The sequence below is a fragment of the Rattus norvegicus genome, chromosome 7 (assembly GCF_036323735.1).
Source record: "Rattus norvegicus strain BN/NHsdMcwi chromosome 7, GRCr8, whole genome shotgun sequence".
NCBI lineage: Eukaryota > Metazoa > Chordata > Mammalia > Rodentia > Muridae > Rattus > Rattus norvegicus.
The window spans coordinates 117,815,688-117,829,595 of NC_086025.1; the positions used below are offsets into that span (position 1 = coordinate 117,815,688).

Genomic DNA, 13,908 nt, shown 5'->3' on the forward strand with positions numbered 1-13,908 from the left:
GAAGCTCGCACAGGCATCCATCCTTCCACAGCCTCATAAAGCGCTCATTAATAAGTGGGAAGGCATTTTTGTCTGTGAAGAGCTGACCTCTCTGCTCCATGCCAGAATTTATCGATACAACAGAAGCAGTTGCTTCAGAGGTTGGACCACTTAGAGCCGCACTTCTGTCAAGATAAACGAGCTACTGATGACGACATTTATAGCTCTGAGCATTTTAATAGGGGGAAGAGGGGCCATAAAAGTCAAAGATAACTTTCCCGTATTAGCTCAGTCCCACAGGCAGCCTGGGAGAGGGCGAGGAGACGGCAGCACGTGGACAGGAGGCAGGTTCAGGTTGGCCCTTCCATCTTCAGGGCAGAAGTTCGTGTGGCTTTGGAAAAACTTGTCTCTGGTGAACATTTCCAAGCGTCACGGAGACGCGCCCCAGGAGCTTTGCCAGGGATGAACGAGGGAGTGCAGACGTTCTGTGGCATCAGTTACACGGGGCCACTTAGTGTTTCTTGCTGATGTCCCCAATGGCCACAGAAGGAACTTGGACCATGAAGACTAAATGGAGTGGCTCTGTGAGGTGGGTCCTGAACAGCCTTGGAGTGAGGGGACAGTAGGAAGTGTGTGAGAGAGAAACATCACCCCAGGACTAAATAGGACGGAGGGCAACCTGGAGTCAGCCCATCCTGGTGACCTCCTTTGGAAAGGTCTATGTGTGAAAGGCTGGGCACAGCAGGTGGTCCTTAGATTTGGGGACATAACCTAATGGACCATGTGGGACCCTGTCTTTCCCTCTTCTATTAGTGCTTCTGGTTCCTGGACATAAGGAGTGCACTTTGCTCTGTCGTGTACCCCACATGCTCCCAGAGGCCCAAAGCGATCTTGGACCTCAATGTCCAGAGCCATGGGCTAGATAACCCCATTCTCTTTCAAGTTATCTTGGGTACCTCATGACAGCGACACAAAGCTGAGAAACACAGCCTGCTGGTTGGAAAGCTGCATCTGCCTTGCCTTCTCATCTCTAAGTCTACACATCTGCTCCCAGCACAAACACAGCATATTAGGATCCACTGCAACCTATGGGTGGGCCAGAGGGCTTCTGGCCTGAGGCTCTTGAGTATCTCCTCCTAAATCCAGCTAGAGCCAGTCTGCTAAGCTGAAGCCAGCGTGAGCCTTCTGGAGGGAAGAGCTTCCATCACACCTGCCTCTGTCCCTCTGCTGTGGCTGATGTGGCCAGCTTGCTCTCATCTCTGTTACCATCAAATGCTCCCTTCCCACACTCCACACACTCCTGCACTTTCCCACCTCCCATGGCTTCTGTGCAACCCCTCTCCAAGCTCCAGACTACTGCAACTCTTTTTTTTTTTTTTTTTTTTTTTTTTTTTGAGCTGGGGACCGAACCCAGGGCCTTGCATTTGCTAGGCAAGCGCTCTACCACTGAGCTAAATCCCCAACCCCGACTACTGCAACTCTTAATGACAATACACAAAACAGTCTATTTGATTCTGGTGGAGAAGAGGGTTCCTGTGAGGGTGGAGAACTGACCAAATGTGCTGGGTGTGGGATCCTCCCCCAGACTCTCAAAGAGCTTCTCTTCAATTTTCCCTCCAAACTCCAGGTTTTGAGTGGTACACAGGTCATCAGAAGTCACAGTGGCAAGGCCATCACACAAGAAGCTTTTTGATAGTAGCCAGAAGAGGTCACCGTAGCAACAGCCATCACAACATCCAGACTGGACAGGGAATGCAGAGCCAGGGAATGTCTGCTGTGTGAGTGGCCTTGAGCTGCCTTCCAGGGACACGTGGCTTGATTCCCATTCATGACTTCAGATCACTGACTTCCATGATTCTATGAGGGCCCAGCAGCTATGACTGCTCTGTTCTATGAGTCACCAGAGAATCGCATCCTCCAGATGACTTCCCATCCCTAAGTCACTGGGTAGTCAGGAGGTCCAAGGGTCAGAGCCACAGACGACAGCTTAGAGGTCATAGGACTCAAGTTCCTTGAAAAGTTTTATATGCTAAGAGTGCAGAGCCCAGGAGAGTGAATTCTAACACAGAGGCTTGGTCAACTTACAGAGAGTGGCCCCTTCCCCCTGCAGTTCTAGAGCAGTGGTTCTCAACTTTCCTAAGTCTCTGACCTTTTAATACAGTTCTCAACACTGTGGTAACCCCAACCATAAAATTTCTTTCATTGCTATTGTGTAAGTGTAATTCCATTACTGTCATGAACTATAATGTAAATATCTGTGTTTTCCAATGCTCTTAGGTGACCCCTGCGAAAAGGCTGTTTAATGCACCCCGCAGAGGGTCAAGACCCACTGGTTGAGAACCGGCATTCTAGGTCACACTTGGAAACACACAGCCTTGTTTTGTATATAACTGGGGAAAACCAGGGTTCTTCGGGTGGAAGATGTTTTCCTAAGGCTGCATCACTAAGCCAAAACCTCAGAGCCAAGTACCCTAACCCACGTGGTAACATACGTGAGAGGGTTGTGCTCACAGAGGAAGTTGGGTCCTGCCTGCCCTGAGAATGCACTCTCTCTGGTGCTCCCTGCATCTGGAAGTCACAGCTCAAATGGGGTCGGCACGAGGCTTAGGCTCATGTGACCTCTCAGCTACATATCCCAGCAACAGAGACCAGTTGTTGAGAGTTGGAATGAAAAGCCAGTTTTCCTAACAAAATACTAGGGTGGGTCGGCCAGAGAAAACAAGGAAGGGCCAGCTCAAGCAAAGGTTCTGGATGCTGGTCTCCATCCCACCGAGATCCGTAAGGACTTCCTGGTACAAGGGGTGTCATGGTGGAGATAGAGGAGCCAAGATAGAACTGGGGTGAGGCCAGGTCACATGACTGGCCCTTCAGAGTCTCAGATTCATTACCTGTGTAGCGGGCCCACAGACCATTGTCACACTGGACACATAGATGAAGGTTTCTGTCCCCTGGGCCATCTGACCCCTCTGGGTTGTGTCATGTGGTTTTGATCATGATGCGTCAGGGAAGGACCTGAGTGCTACAGGCAGGGACTGCTACTTGCCCCTCAGGGTCGAGCCTAGGATGGCAATGAGTCACAGGTTCAGACATTTGCCTGCGTCCCAACTTCCCTGAAGGAAGGACTTGGGACTGATCCTGAACATCTTGGTCAATCTGTTGGGGGGGAGGAGCCAGGCACAGGGCCCTGGGGTCTGAGCCCAGGATGTTCACTGACTGTGGCTCCCAGGATGTCAGGGACAGAATCTCCAAACCTCTGATTCTCTAGCTGGACCCTGACTGGTCAGGATAACCCCTGTTTAGATGGCCGTAGCCAGGGTCTGCCTTTCTATGCCGGGTGAGGCTCATTCCTCCTTCTGGATGGGAGGGGGGAGAGGGAGAGCGGAGTGGAGGATGGCTGCTTTCTTACCTCCGCTCCATGTGGCCCAGCCTTGGCGGACACAGCCAGAGTGTGGCGGTTTAATTGCATCTGGGTTGTGATTTCCCTGCATTCTTACAGAACTGCTCTGATATGTGACTCAGATAACAAGTGAGCCCCAACACCAGTAGCTGCTAATAAATATTAATATAACATAAGCACCGCTTTGACTGTCATGGGAACCGGCTTGTTATTCACAGATGAAACTCAATGGTTGCCTTTATCACTGTTGGCAGCAAAGAGCTGCTCGTGAACAATGCTGCTGGCACAAGGTTCTGGGCCTGGCCCCTGCACTCCAACTTGGGTGTCCCCACTCCCGTTTCTTAGACACAGAGCCTCCACCAGCCTTAGCTTCTTCATGGGTGCTCCCTGAAGTCTTCACAAATACCCCGAGAAATTGAGCAAACTGTCCTGCCTCTCCCCCAGCCCACTGCTCACAGCCACGCAGGACACAATGACAGTCAGGACCAATGCCAGGTGCACCAACCTGAATGTGAATACCCAACCAGCAATGGCACAGTCACTCTATATAGCCTTGTCCCCAACTCGGAGGAGCAAGTACCCTTCCTGTTACCAGGACAAGAGAGGAGGGTGGGAGGCATCTGCATACCAGGCAACGGACCATTGCAACATCTCTGCTGTCCTGGGTCCTGATCCCCTGAGGACAAATGTGTACCACACACCGTGTATCGACCAACAGGAGAGATGAAGCGAAGCATGAAGATGTGAGGGGTTCGTGAAGCTGACCAACCAGAAGGCAGCAGGTTGGGGCTTATGCTCCCCCTATGCATACACTGTACAGCATCCAAGAGGCACAGGACAGCACCACTGTCCCTAGGTGGGGAGATAAAGTCACCAAGGATGTTCAAACACTCCCTGAAGCCAGAGGAATTAGTCAGACTCAGCCATGTCCCCGGAGAGTCTTTAACACACATCCCATCACGGCAGTTACACCATGTGGTTTGGTGACATGCAGCCAGGACAGCCAGGGAGGAGTGAGGAAGGCATGGGAATATGGTAGACTCCTACATCTGCTACCCTGCAGGGCTCTGAGCAGGGGAGAACTCAGCAGGAGCTAATCATGGGGAGGCCTTCTGCACTGGACAGCTGGGGACAAGCACGGGAAGTCAGAGAGCAGGAAGGCTTCCTGGAGGGGGTAGTGTCTGGGCTAGACCATTAAAGTTGGGCTAGAATGTTCCAAATGGGCAGTAGTAGATGAATCACAGGAACCAGAAGGGAGGACAGAGAAGCCAGCAGCAGGGGCACATGGGAACCAGTAGGAAGGAAGGTGGCAGAGGAGAGGCACAGGCAGAGGCTCTATCTATGGGGGCTTTGAATGTAGCTTGGTCCCTCTGGAAATGACAGAGTGGGTCTTAGCTAGTATAGCTGGGGTGGGTATATCACTATTGGATCAGAGACGCCATGTGCATAATGCTGTGTTTGGCTGCCCACACCTGAGGCAGCCAAAAGGTTAAGTTCTCATCCCCTTTAATACGTTAGATGCCAGCTAGCTGCCTCCCTGACTTGCTGGAAGGCCATAGCTAGGTGGGCAGGGGAGGGCAGGTCTATGGACCCATAAGATCCTTCCATGCCCTGCAGCCTGCTCTCTCCCAGAAGGCTAAAGATAACCCCCAGTGCACAGCAGGCGCCAAGCACTAGCTGCCTCTAGGACTCTCAGGGAACTGCCAGACTGTTAACCTATTCCTTAGAAGCAAGAGCTTTTGGGGAACTGGGCCCTTCACATCTTGGGAAATGAGTTATTTGCTACAGCTATGAGAAGCAAAGTGACCAGGGACAGTGACACCTGGCCTCCGTGGCTCAGCTGTCAGTGCAGGTGGCCTATGGAGCTGGTGAACCTGACTGAGACTTGTTCAGCTAGGGTAAGGTACCCCAGGCCACTCAAACAATTGCAGGGGCCCTTTCAGAGGGCAGTTGTCAATCAGCATGAGAAACACTAGAGGCTACACTTGGCTGACATCGGAAATACCCTTTCTGTAGCTCTCGGGTAGTGGAGTAGCTTAATTAACTTGAAAGGATGTAATTTTATGCTATTTAGTACAAATGCACACTCTAAATGGCACTGCAGTCTAAAGATCAGAGGCTGTGATTGGTGGGGGAGGGGGAAAGCATGGCCAGGAGATCCTGACAAACACAGGAGTGGGGGACATTCTGGAAACTTCTGTACGTAAATGGAAACCTCCAAAGTGACACAGCTCAGCTACAGAAGTCGGCCAGGACAATCGTAGCTGAAAGGGCTTCATCTTCGTCTCCATCAGCTCCCCTGCAAAGATCTTGGGCAGAGAATTGAACTCTGGGGCCTAGGGGGCCAACCTCACCCTTCCTGATAGTAATGCCCAGGCTGAGGGAGACATCTCCAAGAGAAGCTGTCCAGACTCACAAAAGCTTGGGGGGCTTGGGCAGGAATGACGCAGAGGAAGGGGTAGGGCCTGGAACCTCTATGGAGGGACCAAGGAGTTAGTCTCCCCGTCCCTGTTCCCAGAAAACACATCAACATGTGACATTGATGAGTGAGGCTGAATGACAGCCCGGGAGCCTAGGGAAAAAGGAATGACATAGACAGTGGGGGTCGCTCCTTCCTGTGTTCCTGGAGCCAGGATCGCTTGGGCCTCAGGGCCCAGCATCCATGCATCAGGCCCTGGACAGAGCCAAGTCTGTGTCCTTACAATACGTCCTAAAATGAGGGTGTATGCTAGGCCCGACAAATAATAAACAGCCACTCAGAAGATCCACCTGCCACCGTGACACGTCTCTCAACGACCATGTCACCTTCATCCAATTAGATCCTCCTGAATTGGTGGAAGGTCCTAGCACCACGGGAAGGCCCGTTACGTGAACTCGTCTGGAAAGGACCCCAGAGTAAGGAGATGCAAGGTCTACCTTTAAGGAGCTTGTGGTAGGTACGTCCAGGGCCACTGGCCCTTGGTCGGGTGGTAACTACGTGGATGGAGACATTCATCCGCGCTTTCTAGGTTGCACCTCAGCCCTGTGCCTCTCACTGTACGTGACTGGTACCTCATTTTAAAAACGCTGGCTCTTTCTTCGGAGAGGGAGTGAGGTTCGCCTCATAGCATCCCACACCCCGGTGCCTGAGGCCAGTCCAGGTTTATTAGTGAGAGAGTCTGCTCTGACTGAGGTTATGCTTGAATATTCCAGAAGGCTGGGATGTTCTACGCCAGTGTTTCTCAGCCTTCCTAATGCTGCGGCCCTTTAATACAGTTCCTTCTGTTGTGGGGACCCCCACCCATTAAATCATTTCTGTTGTTACTTCATAACGGTAATTTTGCTACTGTTATGAACCATAATGTAAATATCTCTGTGTTCTGATGGTCTCAGGTGACCCCTGTAAAAGGGTTGTTCAACCCCAAAGGGGTTACTGCCCACAGGTTGGGAGAGAACTGCTGTTCCAAGCTAATCCCTGGTTTCTGTTAGCAATGCACTTACAGGACTCAACCCATTTCCACTGTGCTCAGAGCTGCAGAGCCTCAGACAGCATGCTCCAGGTGACCTTTGCCCATCACAGGAGGGCTTGCAGAACACACTCCGAGGCCCGTAGCTGTGCCAGCAGGGGGCCTAGCTTGTTTTCAGTCAGAGATATGGAGGGATTCCTGATAAAGGTAGCAGGAAGGTGACACGGGTGACCAGAAGTCCCGCACTGCCTCCTGAGGGTCCTGGTGGCCCTGTGTGGCAGGTGCCTTATGGGAAGGATGATCCTGAGTTCCTTCTGTGGTTTGTTTCCCTCTAAGTGGTTACAGGCCCCTCCCTGGTTACAGGCCACCTGCCCCTTTGGTGTGGAATGCTGGGAAACCAATGCAGTCGTGAGGCTAGAGAATCATGGGCACAGGTGTTCAGCAGGTACCCGGGGAGCCCAGTGCAGGGGCAAGGAGGACCTGCTCCATACTCTGGAAGGACGAGTCACAGTAACAAGCAGTTAAGCTATCTGGGAGTGCTCTTTAAGGACTTCCCTGGACGACAAAGGGACTCCAGACCCTGGAGGATTGGACACATGTCTCCAATCCCAGCTGTTCAGGAGGCTGAGGTGTGAGTGTGGAGGAATTCAAGGAGAATTCAAGGCCAACCCAGGTTTATTAGTGAGATTCTGACTCAAACAAAAACAAAAAACAAACAAAAAGCAGAAGTGGGAGTTGGGGGGATGAAAAGGAAGGAGGGAGAAAGAGAAGGTGAGGTTGGGGGAGGGAAGGAAGTAGGGATTTCGTGTATGATCAAGAGATTAAATTTAGATCACAAAGAGACAGAAACCTCCTGGCAGAGGCATGGCCCAGAGGTGCTGGGTGTTGGGGTCAGAAGGGACCTCTGCCAGAGTACTGCCTTTTAAAGAGTGGCTAGATTGGAGGACATCGTCAGGGCACTCTGGGTACAAGCACATCAGGACAGGAGACCTGGAGTCAGGGCTTGGTGGCCCAAGGCCCATGTGCCAAAGTTTCAGGCTCCTTGGCATCTCTTGGGATGTCAGAGCCCCTCAAGTTCAGTGGCTCACTAGGCCACCCTGGGAGCTGGGGTAGTCCCTGCCTTCAGTGAGGCCGGCCAGGAGCACAGAATGGGGGTGGGGTTGGCCTGCTCAGCCAAGAGGTAATTTGTTTACACTCCTCCTGACACTACACACAAACACCCCTTCTGAGGGAGGGAAACCTTACCATGGGATACTCCAGTATTTGTCCTGACATGCCACTCCGGGCCGGCCAGTAGCCGTAGGCATGTGGCTCAGAGGCCTGTCACTATGGCCGGGGGAGCTGGCACTAGTCACTCAGAGGTCCCATGTCTAGGCTTTCCCCACTGCAGCCCAGGGACCTTTGTGTCCTCAGGGTGTCTCCTCACAGTGTCCAATACACACCCGGCACTAGAAGGACCTAAAAACCTGAGCTGTCACCTGAGTGATGTAGGACACCATAGCCATTTACCCTCCAAAGCCTCCGTTTTCCCATCTATAAAATGGAATTGTGCTGGTTTTATAAGGGGAGTTTGTGAGATGGGATGAGGCAAGGGTCAGCTGAGGACAAGGTGGCCCTGCCCAGCTTTATCCTTTTGGGGGCAGGAAGCCCAGGCCTCATGTAAGCTGGACTGAGCAGTCATGTGTGTGCCGAGATGTTATGCTGCCAGTTGGCACGGCTGCCCTCCGGGGACACAGCACCCCATTGTTTCTATGAAGCTTTGTGAGAAGGTTGGCATTCCTAATCAGAAATGTGTTGAAAACGAACTTCAGATCCCGAGTTGTCTGGATTGAAGAAAAAAGAGAACCAGGCTCAGTACCTGCCTCGGGAGACACACATATCACATGACCACCTTCTCCAGTGAGATAATGGCAGCACTCTCTCTGGGAGCTCCGGGGTGAGACTGCAGACCCCTTGTGCTGCCCCTGGGGAAGCCTCCCAGCTCGCTGCCTGCAGGGCCTGGAAGAGGTGGCCCTGGGAAGCTGCAGCAGCCAGTCCCGTTTATAAGGTACTTCTCTGCTGAGGTCCAGCTGGGAACAATGTCATTCCATATCTGTGACCCTCTGATAGCCTCCTGACCTTTGTTCTTGAGTCCTCTCCATGTGACACCCCACCTGAATGTCCTCACCTCCCAGCACCTGGCACCTGCTAGCACTTGGTCTGTGTACCAGGTATAACACACACTGTTTCAAAGGTAAGGAAAAAAGCGAAAAATCTCATTACTATTTTAAAACACTAATTATACGTTGAAAATGATAGTATTTGGGACATGCTGGTTCCATAACACTGCAGTCAGTTGCCTCGGTTCTTTTCACTCCTCTCAGGGGCTGACGAGGCAGAGCGCAGGGGTATTCTGAGGTAATGGGAATAGTCCGCATCTCATCTCCACGGGGGTGTGAGTTACCTGCACGCCTGCGACTGTCAAAACTCATCAGACAGTGCAATTAAGACCTGTGAATTCCAATGTATGTAAATTATATATCAAAGAAATTACACATTAAAAAAAAAAGTCAAACACCCGTTACAGCTCCCTTTTAGGAAGGCAGAGCCCTAGGGACAGCCGGGGGAGCACCCATGGGGTGAGCCCTCTCCTATGGGGGCAACCCCAATACCGTCTCCTCTAGGGAGCTCTGATGTATTGGAATGGACTTGCCAGTCTGACTATGACTATTGGAGCCTGAGAATCCAGGATGAAGACATGGGATAGAATAGGGTAAGGGCTTCTCGGTAGCAGAGGGTAAGTGTTGGAGCTCACAGAGGTTATGCTGCTGTGCGCGCGCGCGCGCGCGCGCGCGCACACACACACACACACACACACACACACACACACACACACACACACACACACACGCTTCGCTGATCACCAGGGCAGTTTGAAGGATGATGCTTGCACAGGAAACCATAGAGAAGGGGAGCCCAGCCCCAGGACAGGGAAGAAAAGGGACTTCAGAAATCCACTCTGGCTCCCAGCTTGGCGCACCACAGCTGGAGAGTGGACACGAAGTAAGAGGTACAGTGTCAAACACTGCACACATCTGCTCTGTCCCCTGTCAGGAGCAAACAGGAAGTCCCAGCAAGAACCCTAAGATAGCTCAGGCAGGGCTGTTCCCACAGAGACAGACATGCAACAGGCCAATGGCCAGTGGGAGCTACACACTCCACCATCAGATCCTATTAATCTAGGGTGTAGTAGGAAGAAAGGACAGGGAATCAGGAGTCAGACACACCAGGCTCCACCCTAGAAACAACAGCTCTTTGAGCAGTCAGCGTGCAAGGCTGCTGTTGGATTCAGATAAGAAGGAGGGTCATCATGCACTTGGCCAATGCCCTCTCTAGGAGGGCCTTCCCCGTCTGGGAGCAGCATACACTTCAGACATAGGTGACAGAACATTTGTGGAAACTCCTGATACCAGGAAGGAATCCCATGGGATCCAAACAAATGGGTGAAGTCAACTGATAAAAGGCAAAGTTACCAAGATAGAGATAAAGTCCTGTCCTCCAAAGTGATCAGAAGCCCACAAGCCAGAGAAGAGCTGCAAGACCCCAGCCACACAGGCCCATCTTGTTCTGTACCAGGCACAGAACTGAGTGTTCACCATGAAATTCTATGAAGAGGCCCAGGACACACCCAGGGCACTAAGAGGACCTGGGTGCCTACAATGTGATGCCACCTAGCCTCCAAGCTGAAGCAAAGTGCCACTAGGCAGTTGGGGAGCCTTCCAGTGAACAGGGCTGGCTAGCCCATAGCATAAACCACGGGTGTTGTAGGGGGAAGATGTGAGAGGTGCACAGGTGCTTGGGGACAGGTAAGAGATGCACACACTGGCTGGGGTATGGGTGGGAGATACACTATGTAGGACTTCATTCCAGACCTCTTATGGCCTTTCAGGGCTTTGAATGCCTAGGACTCTTCTGAGGCTGATGGTTCCACTCTTGGGGTTCCTGTGTCCTAGGGCACTGAGATCCCCTACCCTGTCCATTGACTCAGACCCTTCACACTGAACTGTGGACACCAGCCACTCAATTTATTCCCCGTTCTATAGATGGGGAAACTGAGGTCCAGCCAAGGCAGGAGCAGAGAGCCTTGAACCACACATGTTCTCACTCATACTCAGCAGGAGGAAAGCCACGCAAATCTAGGTCAGCGCCAACAGGTCCTTTTCTTCTCCAGGCATGGCAGGCACTGACCTGGACCAGCAACTGTCTTCAGTGACAGGTTTCTGAGAGGAGAACCAGGGGATCAGAAGACAAAGATAAAGAAGCTGGGATCAGGAGGGCTTACCCAAGCTGTGTCTTAGGCCAAGCAAGTTTATTGAGAAGTATAGTATCTTATATACTCTCTGCAGAAGGAAAACATGACAGACTCGGCAGAAAGCTGTCCCACAAATGGACAAAGTCAGCAGGAAGCTAGTCAAGCAATGGGAACACAGGGTGTCTCAAGTGTGTCACCGACCGAGCTCATAGAAGCCTTGGGATCGATGACCTCAGCCCTTGAGGAGCAAGAGTTGAGTTTCCAGGATCCAAAGTTGCAGCTTCCCAAGATCCTGACCCCACGCCATTACTGTCCAGCCAAGCATGCTCCTGGTTTTAGACTAAGAATTACATTCCTTCTCTGTACCATCAGAGCCTCTGGGAAAGCCTTGGACCAGCCTGGCTCCCAACAGTCTTCCCCTCTTTTATTTTTTAAGGCCACATGATTTACTTACGGCTGAGTGTCCAAGAAACTCTGATGTTCCCTAAACCAAGAGAAGCTTCCTATGATGTGAAAAGTGTCACTAACATAAGCAGCCGGAGTGTGAAATTAAGAGGATATTAAAGGATGTCAAAAGGGTTGAGTCCCTAGAACTTGTTCAGTACATCTTTGGCCAGATGAGAAACTGAAGGCACCTAAGTATTCAAGGGTTATGAAATCTAAACCATCATTCTCATAATGTAATATTTCCTATAAACTATTTTTTATTTTGTTCCATTTTTACTTAGATTCATTGTAGCCTAATGGCATAGCGCAGACACAGTTAAAGCCAGCACGACCCCGAAAAAAAAATAACTGATGTTGTATACATAGCTCTTAAAGGATTTAACTTTGCCTCTAGTTTTTTATTTATGCGTTCTTGTGTTGCCAAAGCCAGAGAGATGTTAAAAGCAAACAGATTTTGAGTGGTGATGGCACACACCTTTAATCCCAGCACTCAGGTGGCAGAGGCAAGAATTACATCTCTGAGTTTGAGACCAACCTGGTATAGATGGGTTTCGGGATGGCCAGGGCTACACAGAGAAACCCTGTCTAAAACAAAACAAATAAAACACAAAACAACACTCCCCCCCAAAAAAAAAACCAAAAGCAAGATGACTAACAAAATGGGAAGTTTGCACATGTTGCTTAGGGCCACTGTAGAAGCAGCTGTAACAGTGACTCTGTAACAGTGACTATGGACTGTATCCCCCCAGACTGTAAGCCAAAAAACAAGACCTTCCTATCTCTTGTTGCCACAGCAACAAGAAAACTAACACATCCAGTCTCCCAAGTGCTGGGATTACAAGAGTGTACCACCATGCCCAGCCTCTTGTGCTTACTTAATAAACATGCCTTTAACAAACACTCCTCCACTGCTGGTGGGTGTGCAAATGTGTCCAACCACTCTGGAAATCAATTTGGCAGTTTGTGAGAAAATTGGGAATAGTTCTACCTCAAGACCCAGTTATACCACTCCTGGGCATATACCCAAAATATGCTCTATCATCCCACAAGGAAACTTGCTTAACTATGCTCATAGCAGCTTGATTCATAAGAGTCAAAAACTGGAAACCTAGATGTCTCTCAGTTGAAGAATGGGTCAAGAAATGTGGTTCATTTACACAATGGAATACTACACAGCCACTAAAAACAAGGATATCATGAATTTTGCAGGCAAATGGATGGAACAAGAAAATATCATCCTGAATGAGGTAACCCAGACCCAAAAGGACCTGCATATGTATTCACTTATAAGTGAATATTAGCCATAAAGTACAAGATAACCATGATATAGTCCACAGACTCAAAGAAGCCGGATAACACGGAGGGCTTAGGGGAGAATGGCTGAATCTTTCTCAGAAAGGGAACTAAAGTAGATATTGGAGATGGAGGGAGGGAATTGGATGGGAGAGATGGCGAAGAGAACAGGACAGGGAGGATCAGGTAGGGAGAGTAGGGGAGAGAGAAGGGAAATCACAGATGGGCAGGTGGGAGGTTAAGACTTGCCAGAGACCTCGGATGGGGGAGACCTCAGGGAGTCTATGGGGCGACTCTACCTGAGGCTCCCAATGGCGGGGAGCCCTAACAACGGGAGGGCCCCAAGAGGCCAGCCACCTCCTGTAGTCAGGCAGGACTCCCAATGGAGGAATAGGAGAGCAACCCACCACAAAACCTTCAACCCAAAATGTATCCTGCCTACAAGATGTGCAGAGACAAAAATGGAGCAGAGACTCCATTTTTGGAGCCAGTGACTGGCCCAATTGAGACCCATCCTATGGGCAAGGACCAATCCCCAACACTGCTCACGAAACTCTGCTATGCTTGCAGACAGGAGCCTAGCATAACTGCCCTCTGAGAAGCTTTACCCAGCAGCCGATGGAAACAGATGCAGAGACCCACAGTCAAGTAAGACAGAGCTCAGGGAGTCTTGCGGAAGACTTAGGGAAAGGATTGAGGGACTCAAAGAGGACAGGGACTCCACAGGAAGACCCAAAGAGCCAACTAACCTGGACCTTTGGGGGCTCCCAGAGACTGAATTGCCCACCAAAGAGGAACGTGGGCAGACCTAGGCCCCCTGCACATGTGTAGCAGATGTGCAACTTGATCTTCATGCAGGTCCTCCAACTGCAGTAAGGGCTGTCCATGAATCTGTTTCCTGTCTGTGGATCCTGTTCCCCTATCTGAGCTGCCTTGTCTGGGAGAGGATGTGCCTCGTTCTGCAGAAACTTGATATGCCAAGGTGGGGTGATACCCAGGGCCCCTTCCCCTTCTCAGAGGAGAATGGTGGAGGTGCTGTGGGAAAGGAGGACTGC

General features: G+C 50.9%; 1 protein-coding gene across 3 annotated transcripts in view; it reads right to left on the reverse strand.

The window, feature by feature from the left end:
- Phf21b (PHD finger protein 21B) overlaps positions 1 to 13,908 on the reverse strand; it is a 70,499-nt gene that overhangs the window by 22,045 nt on the left and 34,546 nt on the right. The gene's annotated exons all lie outside the window — the stretch shown is intronic.